Below are 11,250 nucleotides of genomic sequence, written 5' to 3'. Positions count from 1 at the left end.
CTATGGAAATGCCATAATAGGTAGGTATGGTGGCTGTTTTGAGGAAGGTATATGGTGGGTGTATGATACCGGCGAAAGGTGCGCGGTATTAGAGAGGCTAGCAATGGTGGAAGGAAGAAAATTGTGTGTAATCCATGGACTCAACATTAGTCATAAAGAACTCATATACTTATTGCAAAAATCTACAAGTTATCAAAGCAAAGTATTACACGCATGCTCCTAGGGGGATAGATTGGTAGGAAAAGACCATCGCTCGTCCCCGACCGCCACTCATAAGGAAGACAATCAATAAATAAATCATGCTCCGACTTCATCACATAATGGTTCACCATACGTGCATGCTACGGGAATCACAAACTTTAACACAAGTATTTCTCAAATTCACAACTACTCAACTAGCACAACTTTAATATCACCATCTTCATATCTCAAACAATTATCAAGCATCAAACTTCTCTTAGCATTCAACACACTCATAAGAGAATTTTATTAATAATCTTGTATACCTAGCATATTAGGATTATTTAAGAAAATTACCATGCTATTTAAGACTCTCAAAATAATCTAAGTGAAGCATGAGAGATCAATAGTTTCTATAAAACAAATCCACCACCGTGCTCTAAAAGATATAAGTGAAGTACTAGAGCAAAACTATATAACTCAAATGATATAAGCGAAGCACATAGAGTATTCTAACAAATTCCAAATCATGTATGGCTCTCTCAAAAGGTGTGTAAAGAAAGGATGATTGTGGTAAACTAGAAAATAAAGACTCAAATCATACAAGACGCTCCAAGAAAAACACATATCATGTGGTGAATAAAAATATAGCTCCAAGTAAAGTTACCGATAGAAGTAGACGAAAGAGGGGATGCCTTCCGGGGCATCCCCAAGCTTTGGCTTTTAGGTGTCCTTAGATTATCTTGGGGGTGCCATGGGCATCCCCAAGCTTAGGCTCTTGAAACTCCTTGTTCCATAATCCATCAAATCTTTACCCAAAACTTGAAATCTTCACAACACAAAACTTAAAGTAGAAAATCTCGTGAGCTCCGTTAGCGAAAGAAAACAAAAGACCACTTCAAGGTACTGTAATGAACTCATTCTTTATTTATATTGGTGTTAAACCTACTGTATTCCAACTTCTCTATGGTTTATAAACTATTTTACTAGACATAGATTCATCAAAATAAGCAAACAACACACGAAAAGCAGAATCTGTCAAAAACAGAACAGTCTGTAGTAATCTGTAGCTAGCGCAATATTTGGAACCCCAAAAATTCTAAAATAAATTGCTGGACGTGAGGAATTTATCTATTAATCATCTTCAAACAGAATTAACTAAATAGCACTTTCCAAATAAAAATGGCAGCAGTTCTCGTGGGTGCTAAAGTTTCTGTTTTTTACAGCAAGATATCAAAACTTTCCCCAGGTCTTCCCAACGGTTCTACTTGGCACAAACACTAATTAAACACAAAAAACACAACCAAAACAGAGGATAGGTAAATTATTTATTACTAAACAGGAGCAAAAATCAAGGAATAAAAATAAAATTGGGTTGCCTCCCAACAAGCGCTATCGTTTAACGCCCCTAGCTAGGCATAAAAAGCAAGGATAGATCTAGGTATTGCCATCTTTGGTAGGCAATCCATAAGTGGCTCTCATAATAGATTCATAAGGTAATTTAATTTTATTTCTAGGAAAGTGTTCCGTGCTTTTCCTTAACGGAAATTGGAATCTAATATTTCCTTCCTTCATATCAATAATTGCACCAATCATTCTAAGGAAAGGTCTACCAAGAATAATAAGACATGAAGGATTGCAATCTATGTCAAGAACGATAAAATCTATGGGCACATAATTCCTATTTGCAGCAATAAGAACATCATTAATTCTTCCCATAGGTTTCTTAATAGTGGAATCCGCAAGGTGCAAGTTTAAAGAGCAATCATCAAAATCATGGAAACCTAACAAATCACACAAAGTCTTTGGAATCGTGGAAACACTAGTACCCAAATCACATAAAGCATAGAACTCATGATCTTTAATCTTAATTTTAATAGTAGGTTCCTACTCATCATAAAGTTTTCTAGGGATAGAAACTTCCAACTCAAGTTTTTCTTCATAAGATTGCATCAAAGCATCAACGATATGTTTAGTATACGCTTTATTTTGACTATAAGCATGAGGAGAATTTAGCACGGATTGCAACAAGGAAATACAATCAATCAAAGAGCAATTTTCATAATTAAATTCCTTGAAATCCAAAATAGTGGGTTTATCAACATCTAGGGTTTTAATTTCTTCAATCCCACTTTCATAAAATTTAGCATCAAGATCTAAAAGCACCGAATTCTTGGAACTCCTTCTAGGTAAAGGTGGATCATATTCATTCCCATTATTATCAAGATTCATATTGCAAAACAAATATTTAATAGGGGACACATCAATAACTTTTAGATCTTCATCTTTATTTTCATAAAAATCCGGTTTAGCGGCCATCCTATTAACTAAGGTAGCAAACGAGACAAGCAGGCAATCCAACACACAAGCAAACAAAAAGCAAACGGGCAAAAAGAGGCAAATAGAGAAAGAGAGGGAGGATAGAGAGAGAGGGCGAATAAAACGGCAAGGGTGAAGTGGGGGAGAGGAAAACGAGAGGCAAATGGCAAATAATGTAATGCGGGAGATAAGGGTTGTGATGGGTACTTGGTATGTTGACTTTTCCGTAGACTCCTCGGCAACGGCGCCAGAAATGGCTCATTATCGGGAGACAAATCTTGACTTGCGCGAACCTCCTCGGCAACGGCGCCAGAAATTCTTCTTGCTACCTCCTTAGCACTGCGTTGGATTTCCCCAAAGAGGAAAGGATGATGCGGCAAAGTAGCGTAAGTATTTCCCTCAGTTTTTGAGAACCAAGGTATCAATCCAGTAGGAGGCTACACGCAAGTCCCTAGTACCTGCACAAAACAAATAACTCCTCGCAACCAACACGATAAGGGATTGTCAATCCCTTCACGGTCACTTACGAGAGTGAGATCTGATAGATATGATAAGATAATATTTTGGGTATTTTTATGATAAAGATGCAAAGTAAAATAATAGCAAAGTAAAAAGCAAAGGAAATAACTAAGTATTGGAAGATTAATATGATGAAGATAGACCCGGGGGCCATAGATTTCACTAGTGGCTTCTCTCAAGAGCATAAGTATTTTACAGTGGGTGAACAAATTACTGTTGAGAAATTGGCAGAATTGAGCATAGTTATGAGAATATCTAGGTATGATCATGTATATAGGCATCACGTCCGAGACAAGTAGACCGACTCCTGCCTGCATCTACTACTATTACTCCACTCATCGACCGCTATCCAGCATGCATCTAGAGTATTAAGTTCATGAAAACAGAGTAACGCCTTAAGCAAGATGACATGATGTAGAGGGATAAATTCATGCAATATGATAAAAAACCCCATCTTGTTATCCTCGATGGCAACAATACAATACGTGCCTTGCTGCCCCTACTGTCACTGGGAAAGGACACCGCAAGATTGAACCCAAAGCTAAGCACTTCTCCCATTGCAAGAAAGATCAATCTAGTAGGCCAAACCAAACTGATAATTCGAAGAGACTTGCAAAGATGACCAATCATACATAAAAGAATTCAGAGAAGATTCAAATATTGTTCATAGATAATCTTGATCATAAACCCACAATTCATCGGTCTCAACAAACACACCACAAAAAGAAGATTACATCGAATAGATCTCCACAAGAGAGGGGGAGAACATTGTATTGAGATCCAAAAAGAGAGAAGTATCCATCTAGCTAATAACTATGGACCCGAAGGTCTGAGGTAAACTACTCACACTTCATCGGAGAGGCTATGGTGTTGATGTAGAAGCCCTCCGTGATGGATGCCCCCTCTGGCGGAGCTCCGGAACAGGCCCCAAGATGGGATCTCGTGGATACAAGAAGTTACGGCGGTGGAATTAGGGTTTTGGCTCTGTATCTGATCGTTTGGGGGTACGTAGGTATATATAGGAGGAAGGAGTACGTCGGTTGAGCAATAGGGGGCCCACGAGGGTGGAGGGCACGCCTGGGGGTAGGCGCGCCCCCTACCTCGTGGCCTCCTCCTTTGTTTCTTGACGTAGGGTCCAAGTCTCCTGGATCATGTTCGGTGAGAAAATCACATTCGCGAAGGTTTCATTCCGTTTGGACTTCGTTTGATATTCCTTTTCTTCGAAACCCTAAAATAGGCAAAAAAATAGCAATTCTGGGCTGGGCCTCCGGTTAATAGGTTAGTCCCAAAAATAATATAAAAGTGGATAATAAAGCCCAGTGATGTCCAAAACAGTAGATAATATAGCATGGAGCAATCAAAAATTATAGATACGTTGGAGAAGTATCAAGCAGCGTCGCTGTTGGGTTGGTTCCTCCCTACTCTGATTTCTTTTATGAAGTCCTCGACCACTACGGGCTGCTGGCGTTGCACCTCCATCCCAACTCTGTCCTCCTCCTGTCCATCTTCGCCTACTACTGTGAGGCGTACCTGGGCGTGATGCCGTCGGTGGCGCTCCTGCGCCATTTCTTCTTCCTCCGTGTCAGCGAGGGTCACATCTCCAGATGCGCCAACTTCGTTGCGTCCGGCAAGGCCAACTCGATCTCGAGCACCGGGAAGAGGGCCGACAATATTTGATCCAAATGGGTCATGATGGATGCCAAGCTCGCCCATCCGCGCCTGATGTTGCCGACGGAGGCGCCCCGGCAGGGCAAGGAGTGGCCCAGGGCGGAGCTTGTCGACGAGCGGGCATCATCGGTTCTGGGACAGATGATGACTGACCTGAAGCCGGGCAATGCGAGGGCAGCCAAAATAATGGGAGCGATGCTCCTGAGGGAGTTCTTGACGCTGCGGGTTGCCCCACTCCAGGCGCGTGCGCCCCTTCTGGGAGCTTGAAGGAGGGGAAAACAAGGCCCGCCTGAGGCCGGGGGACCTTCCTGACGACGAACTGGACACCGTCCTGCGTCTCATAGTCGAAGACAACCTGGAGTACCCGCCTAGCGCCTTCATTCCCCTGTTCCAACACAGGGACCGGGAGGAATTCGTCGCCTCCAGGCCGACTTTTGATGCGCGCGGGCTGGTGCCGCCGGTGTTTTCAGGAGCTCCTACGGCGCAGAGACCGGTGGAGGTGTCTTCTGGTGAGTCCCGCAGAGAGGGGGAGGAGGAGGTGGACTCGGAGAAGACCCCAGAAGAGGTGGGGGAGACCTCCCCTCTGAGCAAGGCCAAGATTCTCCGCGCCCTTCCTGATGATGCCGAAGCCGACGCCTACCAAGGGGAGAGGGAGCAACCCCTCATCCCGACAAAGGGTAGGTCGTCGATGGTGGTCCGTGGTGCCGCCTCCACCCTGGCGCCTCCTCGGGCTGGATCTGGTTCCGTCTCCGCACCGCCTGGCGCCGCCGGAGCCCGAACGCCTGCCCCTCAGGTCCCGATGCTGTCAGGCCTCAAGCTTCACAAGCGAAAGGTGGAGTACTTCGTGGTGGACCGGTAGGTGTTTCGAGCTTCGCTTTATCCCTGTAGGTACTTGTTATTTCCTGACGCTCACCCTTGGTTGATCAGGCCAGCATCTTCGGTGAAGAAGAGGAAGGAGGGTACGGCGGCCGTGCCTCCCTCCGCAGAGAAAGGAGGCAGCAGCACCCGCATCTCCCCAGCCAGGTTGTCCTCGCGGGGTCAAGAAGAACATCGCTGCGTGGAGTCAGCCCCCATGGCCCCGCTGGCTCCGGAGGCGCCGGCGCTTGGCACGGCTGACGAGATCCCAGCTGCTCCAGAACCTGCGGTCTCCCGAGCCCTGGTGACAGTGCCGCTTCCTCCCTCCGCAGCACCTCCACTCCCTGGTTCCCCTTCTCCTGCTGCTGTCTTGGGGCGTGCCCTTTCAGAGATGACCCGGCTGCAGGCGGATCTCCTAAGCACGGACCCGCGCCTGGTGGCCGGGCGTCTAGAGCTGGCCTGTGGCTGGCTTCACTCCGACCTAGCGGTTCACGCAGCGCTGAGCCAGGCTGCTGCAGCTTCCGAGGAGGAGAAGCGAGGAGCCGCCAGTGCTACAGCCGATCATGAGGCGGCGTTGAAAGACGCCAAGGCTGCCCGTGACCGCTGCCAAGTGCTGGAGGGCGAGTTGCAGAGCCTGCGTGACAAGCACACCGAAGAGGTATGCTGCCGCCAAGTGAAGGAGGAGAGGATGAAGGCCCGGGAGGAAGCTGTCAAGAACCGTGATGCTGAGGTGGCGGAGCTGGGGAGGAAGCAGGCCGCCGAGCGCCACCGGCTGGAGGAGTTGGAGCGGAAGATGAGGACGAGGGAGGCCGATCTTGATGCCAAGGCGTGAGTCCTGGCCGAAGACCATGTGGCCTTCGCCGATCTCGAGAAGAGGTCTTGCAAGGCACTGAAGATACTCTACGAGCACGGCCTGGAGCGGCCACTGGACACCGACGAGGACGGCCCTGCCCAGCTGCTTCCTCTCGTGGTGAAGGCACTTGAGGAGGTCGTTGATGGCCTTGGTCCCATGGCGAAGGCAGAAGCTCGCGTCCTGTCTTTAGCCGCACTGACTCACGTCTTCATCCATCTGCACCTCCGCAACCCCAGCGCTCACCTTAATGAGCTGCTGGAGCCTGTGGCTGAAGATCACTGCGAAGTCGCCGCCGCGGTTGTACAAGGTCAAGTGGAGGCCTTGCTGGGGAGGTTTCGTGGCTTCGTTTCCGATCCTCTGTCTGGCGACGCTGCGGGTCCTGCGACTGGTGGTGAAGGTGAGAACATCGTTGCCCATGAGGGAGCTCCTTCCGCAGGCGATGGCGATATCCAGGGGTGACCTGCGGCTACTCTTCCCGTTTCGTTCCTGCGACATGTATCAGGCCTCGTGGAGGCGTTTAGACTTTTCATTTGGTGTTGTGACAATAATATGCTTGTAATATTTGCTTCGAGATTTGGCGATTTCCTTCCTATTTGCTTTGTGTTCTGCGTTGGCAGATCCCAGCCCCGCGCATACCTCAACCGCCATTGGGCCGACCGGAGACCAGGACGGACCAAGGAGTGAGGGGCTACGTGACCAGTTAGGCTCCTAAGTCGCGATTCTCAGGAGTCCCCCTTGACGCGCAAACAGCATATAGGAGAGTTTGTGAGGATAGATTAATGTTCTACGTCGGCAGAGCCCGGCCACGCGCATACCTCAACCGCAATTGGCCCGACCGGAGACCAGGACGGACCAAGGAGTGAGGGGCTACGTGACCAGTTAGGCTCCTGAGTCGTGATGCTCAAGAGTCCCCCTTGATGTGCAAACAATTTCCATACCTGCCCTCGCCGAGGCCTCTGGAGGGGCGCGCGACGCCCAGGTTCGGGGGACCTGGTTGGGTGGCGTGCGCTTGTGCGTGACCCGAGCGCAGCCCCCGTGCCCAGCCCCCTCGTGTGGCTCTCCCGAGGGGAGGCGTTGTGGCGAGGCTGGGCGCTGAGCTCTGGGCTCCCTGAGGTTGGTACGACCGTGGGGCCGCCCTCAGTTGTTTATCACCAGCGCAGAGCATAGTGCTTCCGCTTGTGCACGGGCATAGCCGCTCCTCGGCAGTGTCGTCAGCTAGCGCGGAGCATGGTGCTTCCACTTGGGCGTGGGATGGGGGCCCCTCCGGGAGGAGCCCCCGGGGCGTGTACAGCCCCGCCCCGACACGTGGCTTGCACGACAGGGCTGCGAGGTGTATCTGGGCACTCGTGAGCCAGCGCGGGACTCACGAGGCCCTACCTCAAGGCGGGTTGCGCCTGGTCTTGAGTCTTGGTGACTGTATGTCCCTGCAAGGCGGTTAGATGCAAGCACTCTACGTCCTCAGGTTATGGCCCTCGAGCGAGCTCGGCCGCCGCTGGTATGCCAGGTCGCGATGCCGTGGTCAAGGCCAGGGGTGAGGGCTGGAGAGCCAGTAAGAGCTCCTGAGTCGCGATGCTCAGGAGCCCCCCTTTTAACGTCCAAGCGAATTGCATAGGATGAATAGATCCGTGGTGGGCAGCAATCGAGCAGGTGATAGTAGTTGGCAGGTTAAGCATGGAGAGCAGATCAACTTGGATAAATGCAGGAAGGTACATGCCACCGGGTCCGGCCCGAGCGTCTTGGGGGTGATGCAGCCCGAGGGGCGCCCCCAACAAGGTAAGCTGAAGACATAAGCAAAAGGGATAAATGCCGCAGGGACGGACCCACGCGGCCTGGGAAGAATGCAGCCCGAGGGGCGGTCCCAGCTAAACGAGCTTGGAAGATGTCATTTGGTTCTGTAGACGAAGCAGAGTTGGTGCAGCTGAAAGCGTGTGTTGAAGAAATGACTCCTCATGAGCCGCCAGAACCCTGAGCCTCGGGAGGCTCCAAGGGTTCGGGAGGTTCCCTGAAGACCATCTCCATCTCCTCCAGAACGGCGTGGTACCTGGCTTCCTGAGCTGCCAGGACACGTCGCATGTTGCGCTGATAGGCCGACACCACGCTCGGCAAGCCAAAGGGCATACGAACGTAGTTGTGTGGCGGGCCCTCGCAGCGGGCACACGCGAAGGCCAGAAACGCTCCTGAGATGCGGCTCGGTTGAGCCCTGGGACATCGATGCAGACGTGCAGCCCAGCATCCTCGCCAGGATGCGGAGTTGGGCCTTGTGGGCGGCCGTCGCCGCGCATGGCTCTTGCTTCTTGTAGTTCCTGGGTGGTCTTGGTGATGAACTTGTGGGTGGTGGGCACTCCTTGCCCTGTGCTCTCCAGAGGGTCGCGTACTGCGAAGCATGTTGGAAATATGCCCTAGAGGCAATAATAAATTAGTTATTATTATATTTCCTTGTTCATGATAATCGTTTATTATCCATGCTAGAATTGTATTGATAGGAAACTCAGATACATGTGTGGATACATAGACAACACCATGTCCCTAGTAAGCCTCTAGTTGACTAGCTCGTTGATCAATAGATGGTTACGGTTTCCTGACCATGGACATTGGATGTCATTGATAACGGGATCACATCATTAGGAGAATGATGTGATGGACAAAGACCCAATCCTAAGCCTAGCACAAGATCATGTAGTTCGTATGCTAAAGCTTTTCTAATGTCAAGTATCATTTCCTTAGACCATGAGATTGTGCAACTCCCGGATACCGTAGGAGTGCTTTGGGTGTGCCAAACGTCACAACGTAACTGGGTGGCTATAAAGGTACACTACAGGTATCTCCGAAAGTGTCTGTTGGGTTGGCACGAATCGAGACTGGGATTTGTCACTCCGTGTAAACGGAGAGGTATCTCTGGGCCCACTCGGTAGGACATCATCATAATGTGCACAATGTGATCAAGGAGTTGACCACAGGATGATGTGTTACGAAACGAGTAAAGAGCTTTGCCAGTAACGAGATTAAACAAGGTATCGGGATACCAACGATCGAATCTCGGGCAAGTATCGTACCGCTAGACAAAGGGAATTGTATACGGGATTGATTAAGTCCTTGACATCGTGGTTCATCCGATGAGATCATCGTGGAACATGTGGGAGCCAACATGGGTATCCAGATCCCGCTGATGGTTATTGACCGGAGAGTCATCTCGGTCATGTCTGCATGTCTCCCGAACCCGTAGGGTCTACACACTTAAGGTTCGGTGACGCTAGGGTTATAGAGATATTAGTATGCGGTAACCCGAAAGTTGTTCGGAGTCCCGGATGAGATCCCGGACGTCACGAGGAGTTCCGGAATGGTCCGGAGGTAAAGATTTATATATGAGAAGTCTTGTTTTGGTCGCGGAAAAGTTTCGTGCATTATCGGTATTGTACCGGGAGTGCCGAAAGGGGTCCGGGGGTCCACCAAGGGGGTCCACGGGGGGCCACATGGGCTGTAGGGGTGTGCGCCTTGGCCTATATGGGCCAAGGGCACCAGCCCCAAGAGGCCCATGCGCCAAGAGATAAGGGAAAGAAAGAGTCCTAAAGGGGGAAGGCACCTCCTAGGTGCCTTGGGGAGGATGGACTCCTCCCTGGCCGCACCCTTCCTTGGAGGAAGGGCCAAGGCTGCGCCCCCCCCCCTCTCCCTTGGCCCTATATATAGTGGGGGGAAGGGAGGGCAGCCGCACCTAAGCCCTGGCACCTCCCTCTCCCTCCCATGACACATCTCCCTCCTCCCGCAGCGCTTGGCGAAGCCCTGTTGGAATCCCGCTACTTCCACCACCATGCCGTCGTGCTGCTGGATCTCCATCAACCTATCCTCCCCCCTTGCTGGATCAAGAAGGAGGAGACGTTGCTGCTCCGTACGTGTGTTGAACGCAGAGGTGCCGTCCGTTCGGTGCTAGGATCATCGGTGATTTGGATCACGACGAGTACGACTCCATCAACCCCGTTATCTTGAACGCTTCCGCGCGCGATCTACAAGGGTATGTAGATCCACTCCTCCCTCGTTGCTAGATGACTCCATAGATAGATCTTGGTGACACGTAGGAAAATTTTGAATTTATGCTACGTTCCCCAACAGTGGCATCATGAGCTAGGTCTATGCGTAGTTTCTATGCACGAGTAGAACACAAAGTAGTTGTGGGCGTTGATTTTGTTCAATATGCTTACCGTTACTAGTCCAATCTTGATTCGGCGGCATTGTGGGATGAAGCGGCCCGAACCGACCTTACACGTACTCTTACGTGAGACTGGTTCCACCGACTGACATGCACTAGTTGCATAAGGTGGCTAGCGGGTGTCTGTCTCTCCCACTTTAGTCGGATCGGATTCGATGAAAAGGGTCCTTATGAAGGGTAAATAGCAATTGGCATATCACGTTGTGGTTTTTGCGTAGGTAAGAAACGTTCTTGCTAGAAACCCATAGCATCCACGTAAAACATGCAAACAACAATTAGAGGACGTCTAACTTGTTTTTGCAGGGTATGCTAATGATGTGATATGGCCAAGAAGAATGTGATGAATGATATGTGTTGTATGAGATTGATCATGTTCTTGTAATAGGAATCACGACTTGCATGTCGATGAGTATGACAACCGGCAGGAGCCATAGGAGTTGTCTTTATTTATTTATGACCTGCGTGTCAACTTAAACGTCATGTAATTACTTTACTTTATTGCTAACCGGTAGCCATAGTAGTAGAAGTAATAGTTGGCAAGACAACTTCATGAAGACACGATGATGGAGATCATGATGATGAAGATCATGGTGTCATGCCGGTGACGATGATGATCATGGAGCCCCGAAGATGGAGATCAAAAGGAGCAATATAA

The sequence above is a fragment of the Triticum urartu genome, chromosome 7 (assembly GCF_003073215.2).
Source record: "Triticum urartu cultivar G1812 chromosome 7, Tu2.1, whole genome shotgun sequence".
Lineage (NCBI taxonomy): Eukaryota > Viridiplantae > Streptophyta > Magnoliopsida > Poales > Poaceae > Triticum > Triticum urartu.
The sequence above is the reverse complement of the archived record's forward strand: the minus strand, read 5'-3'. Positions refer to the sequence as shown.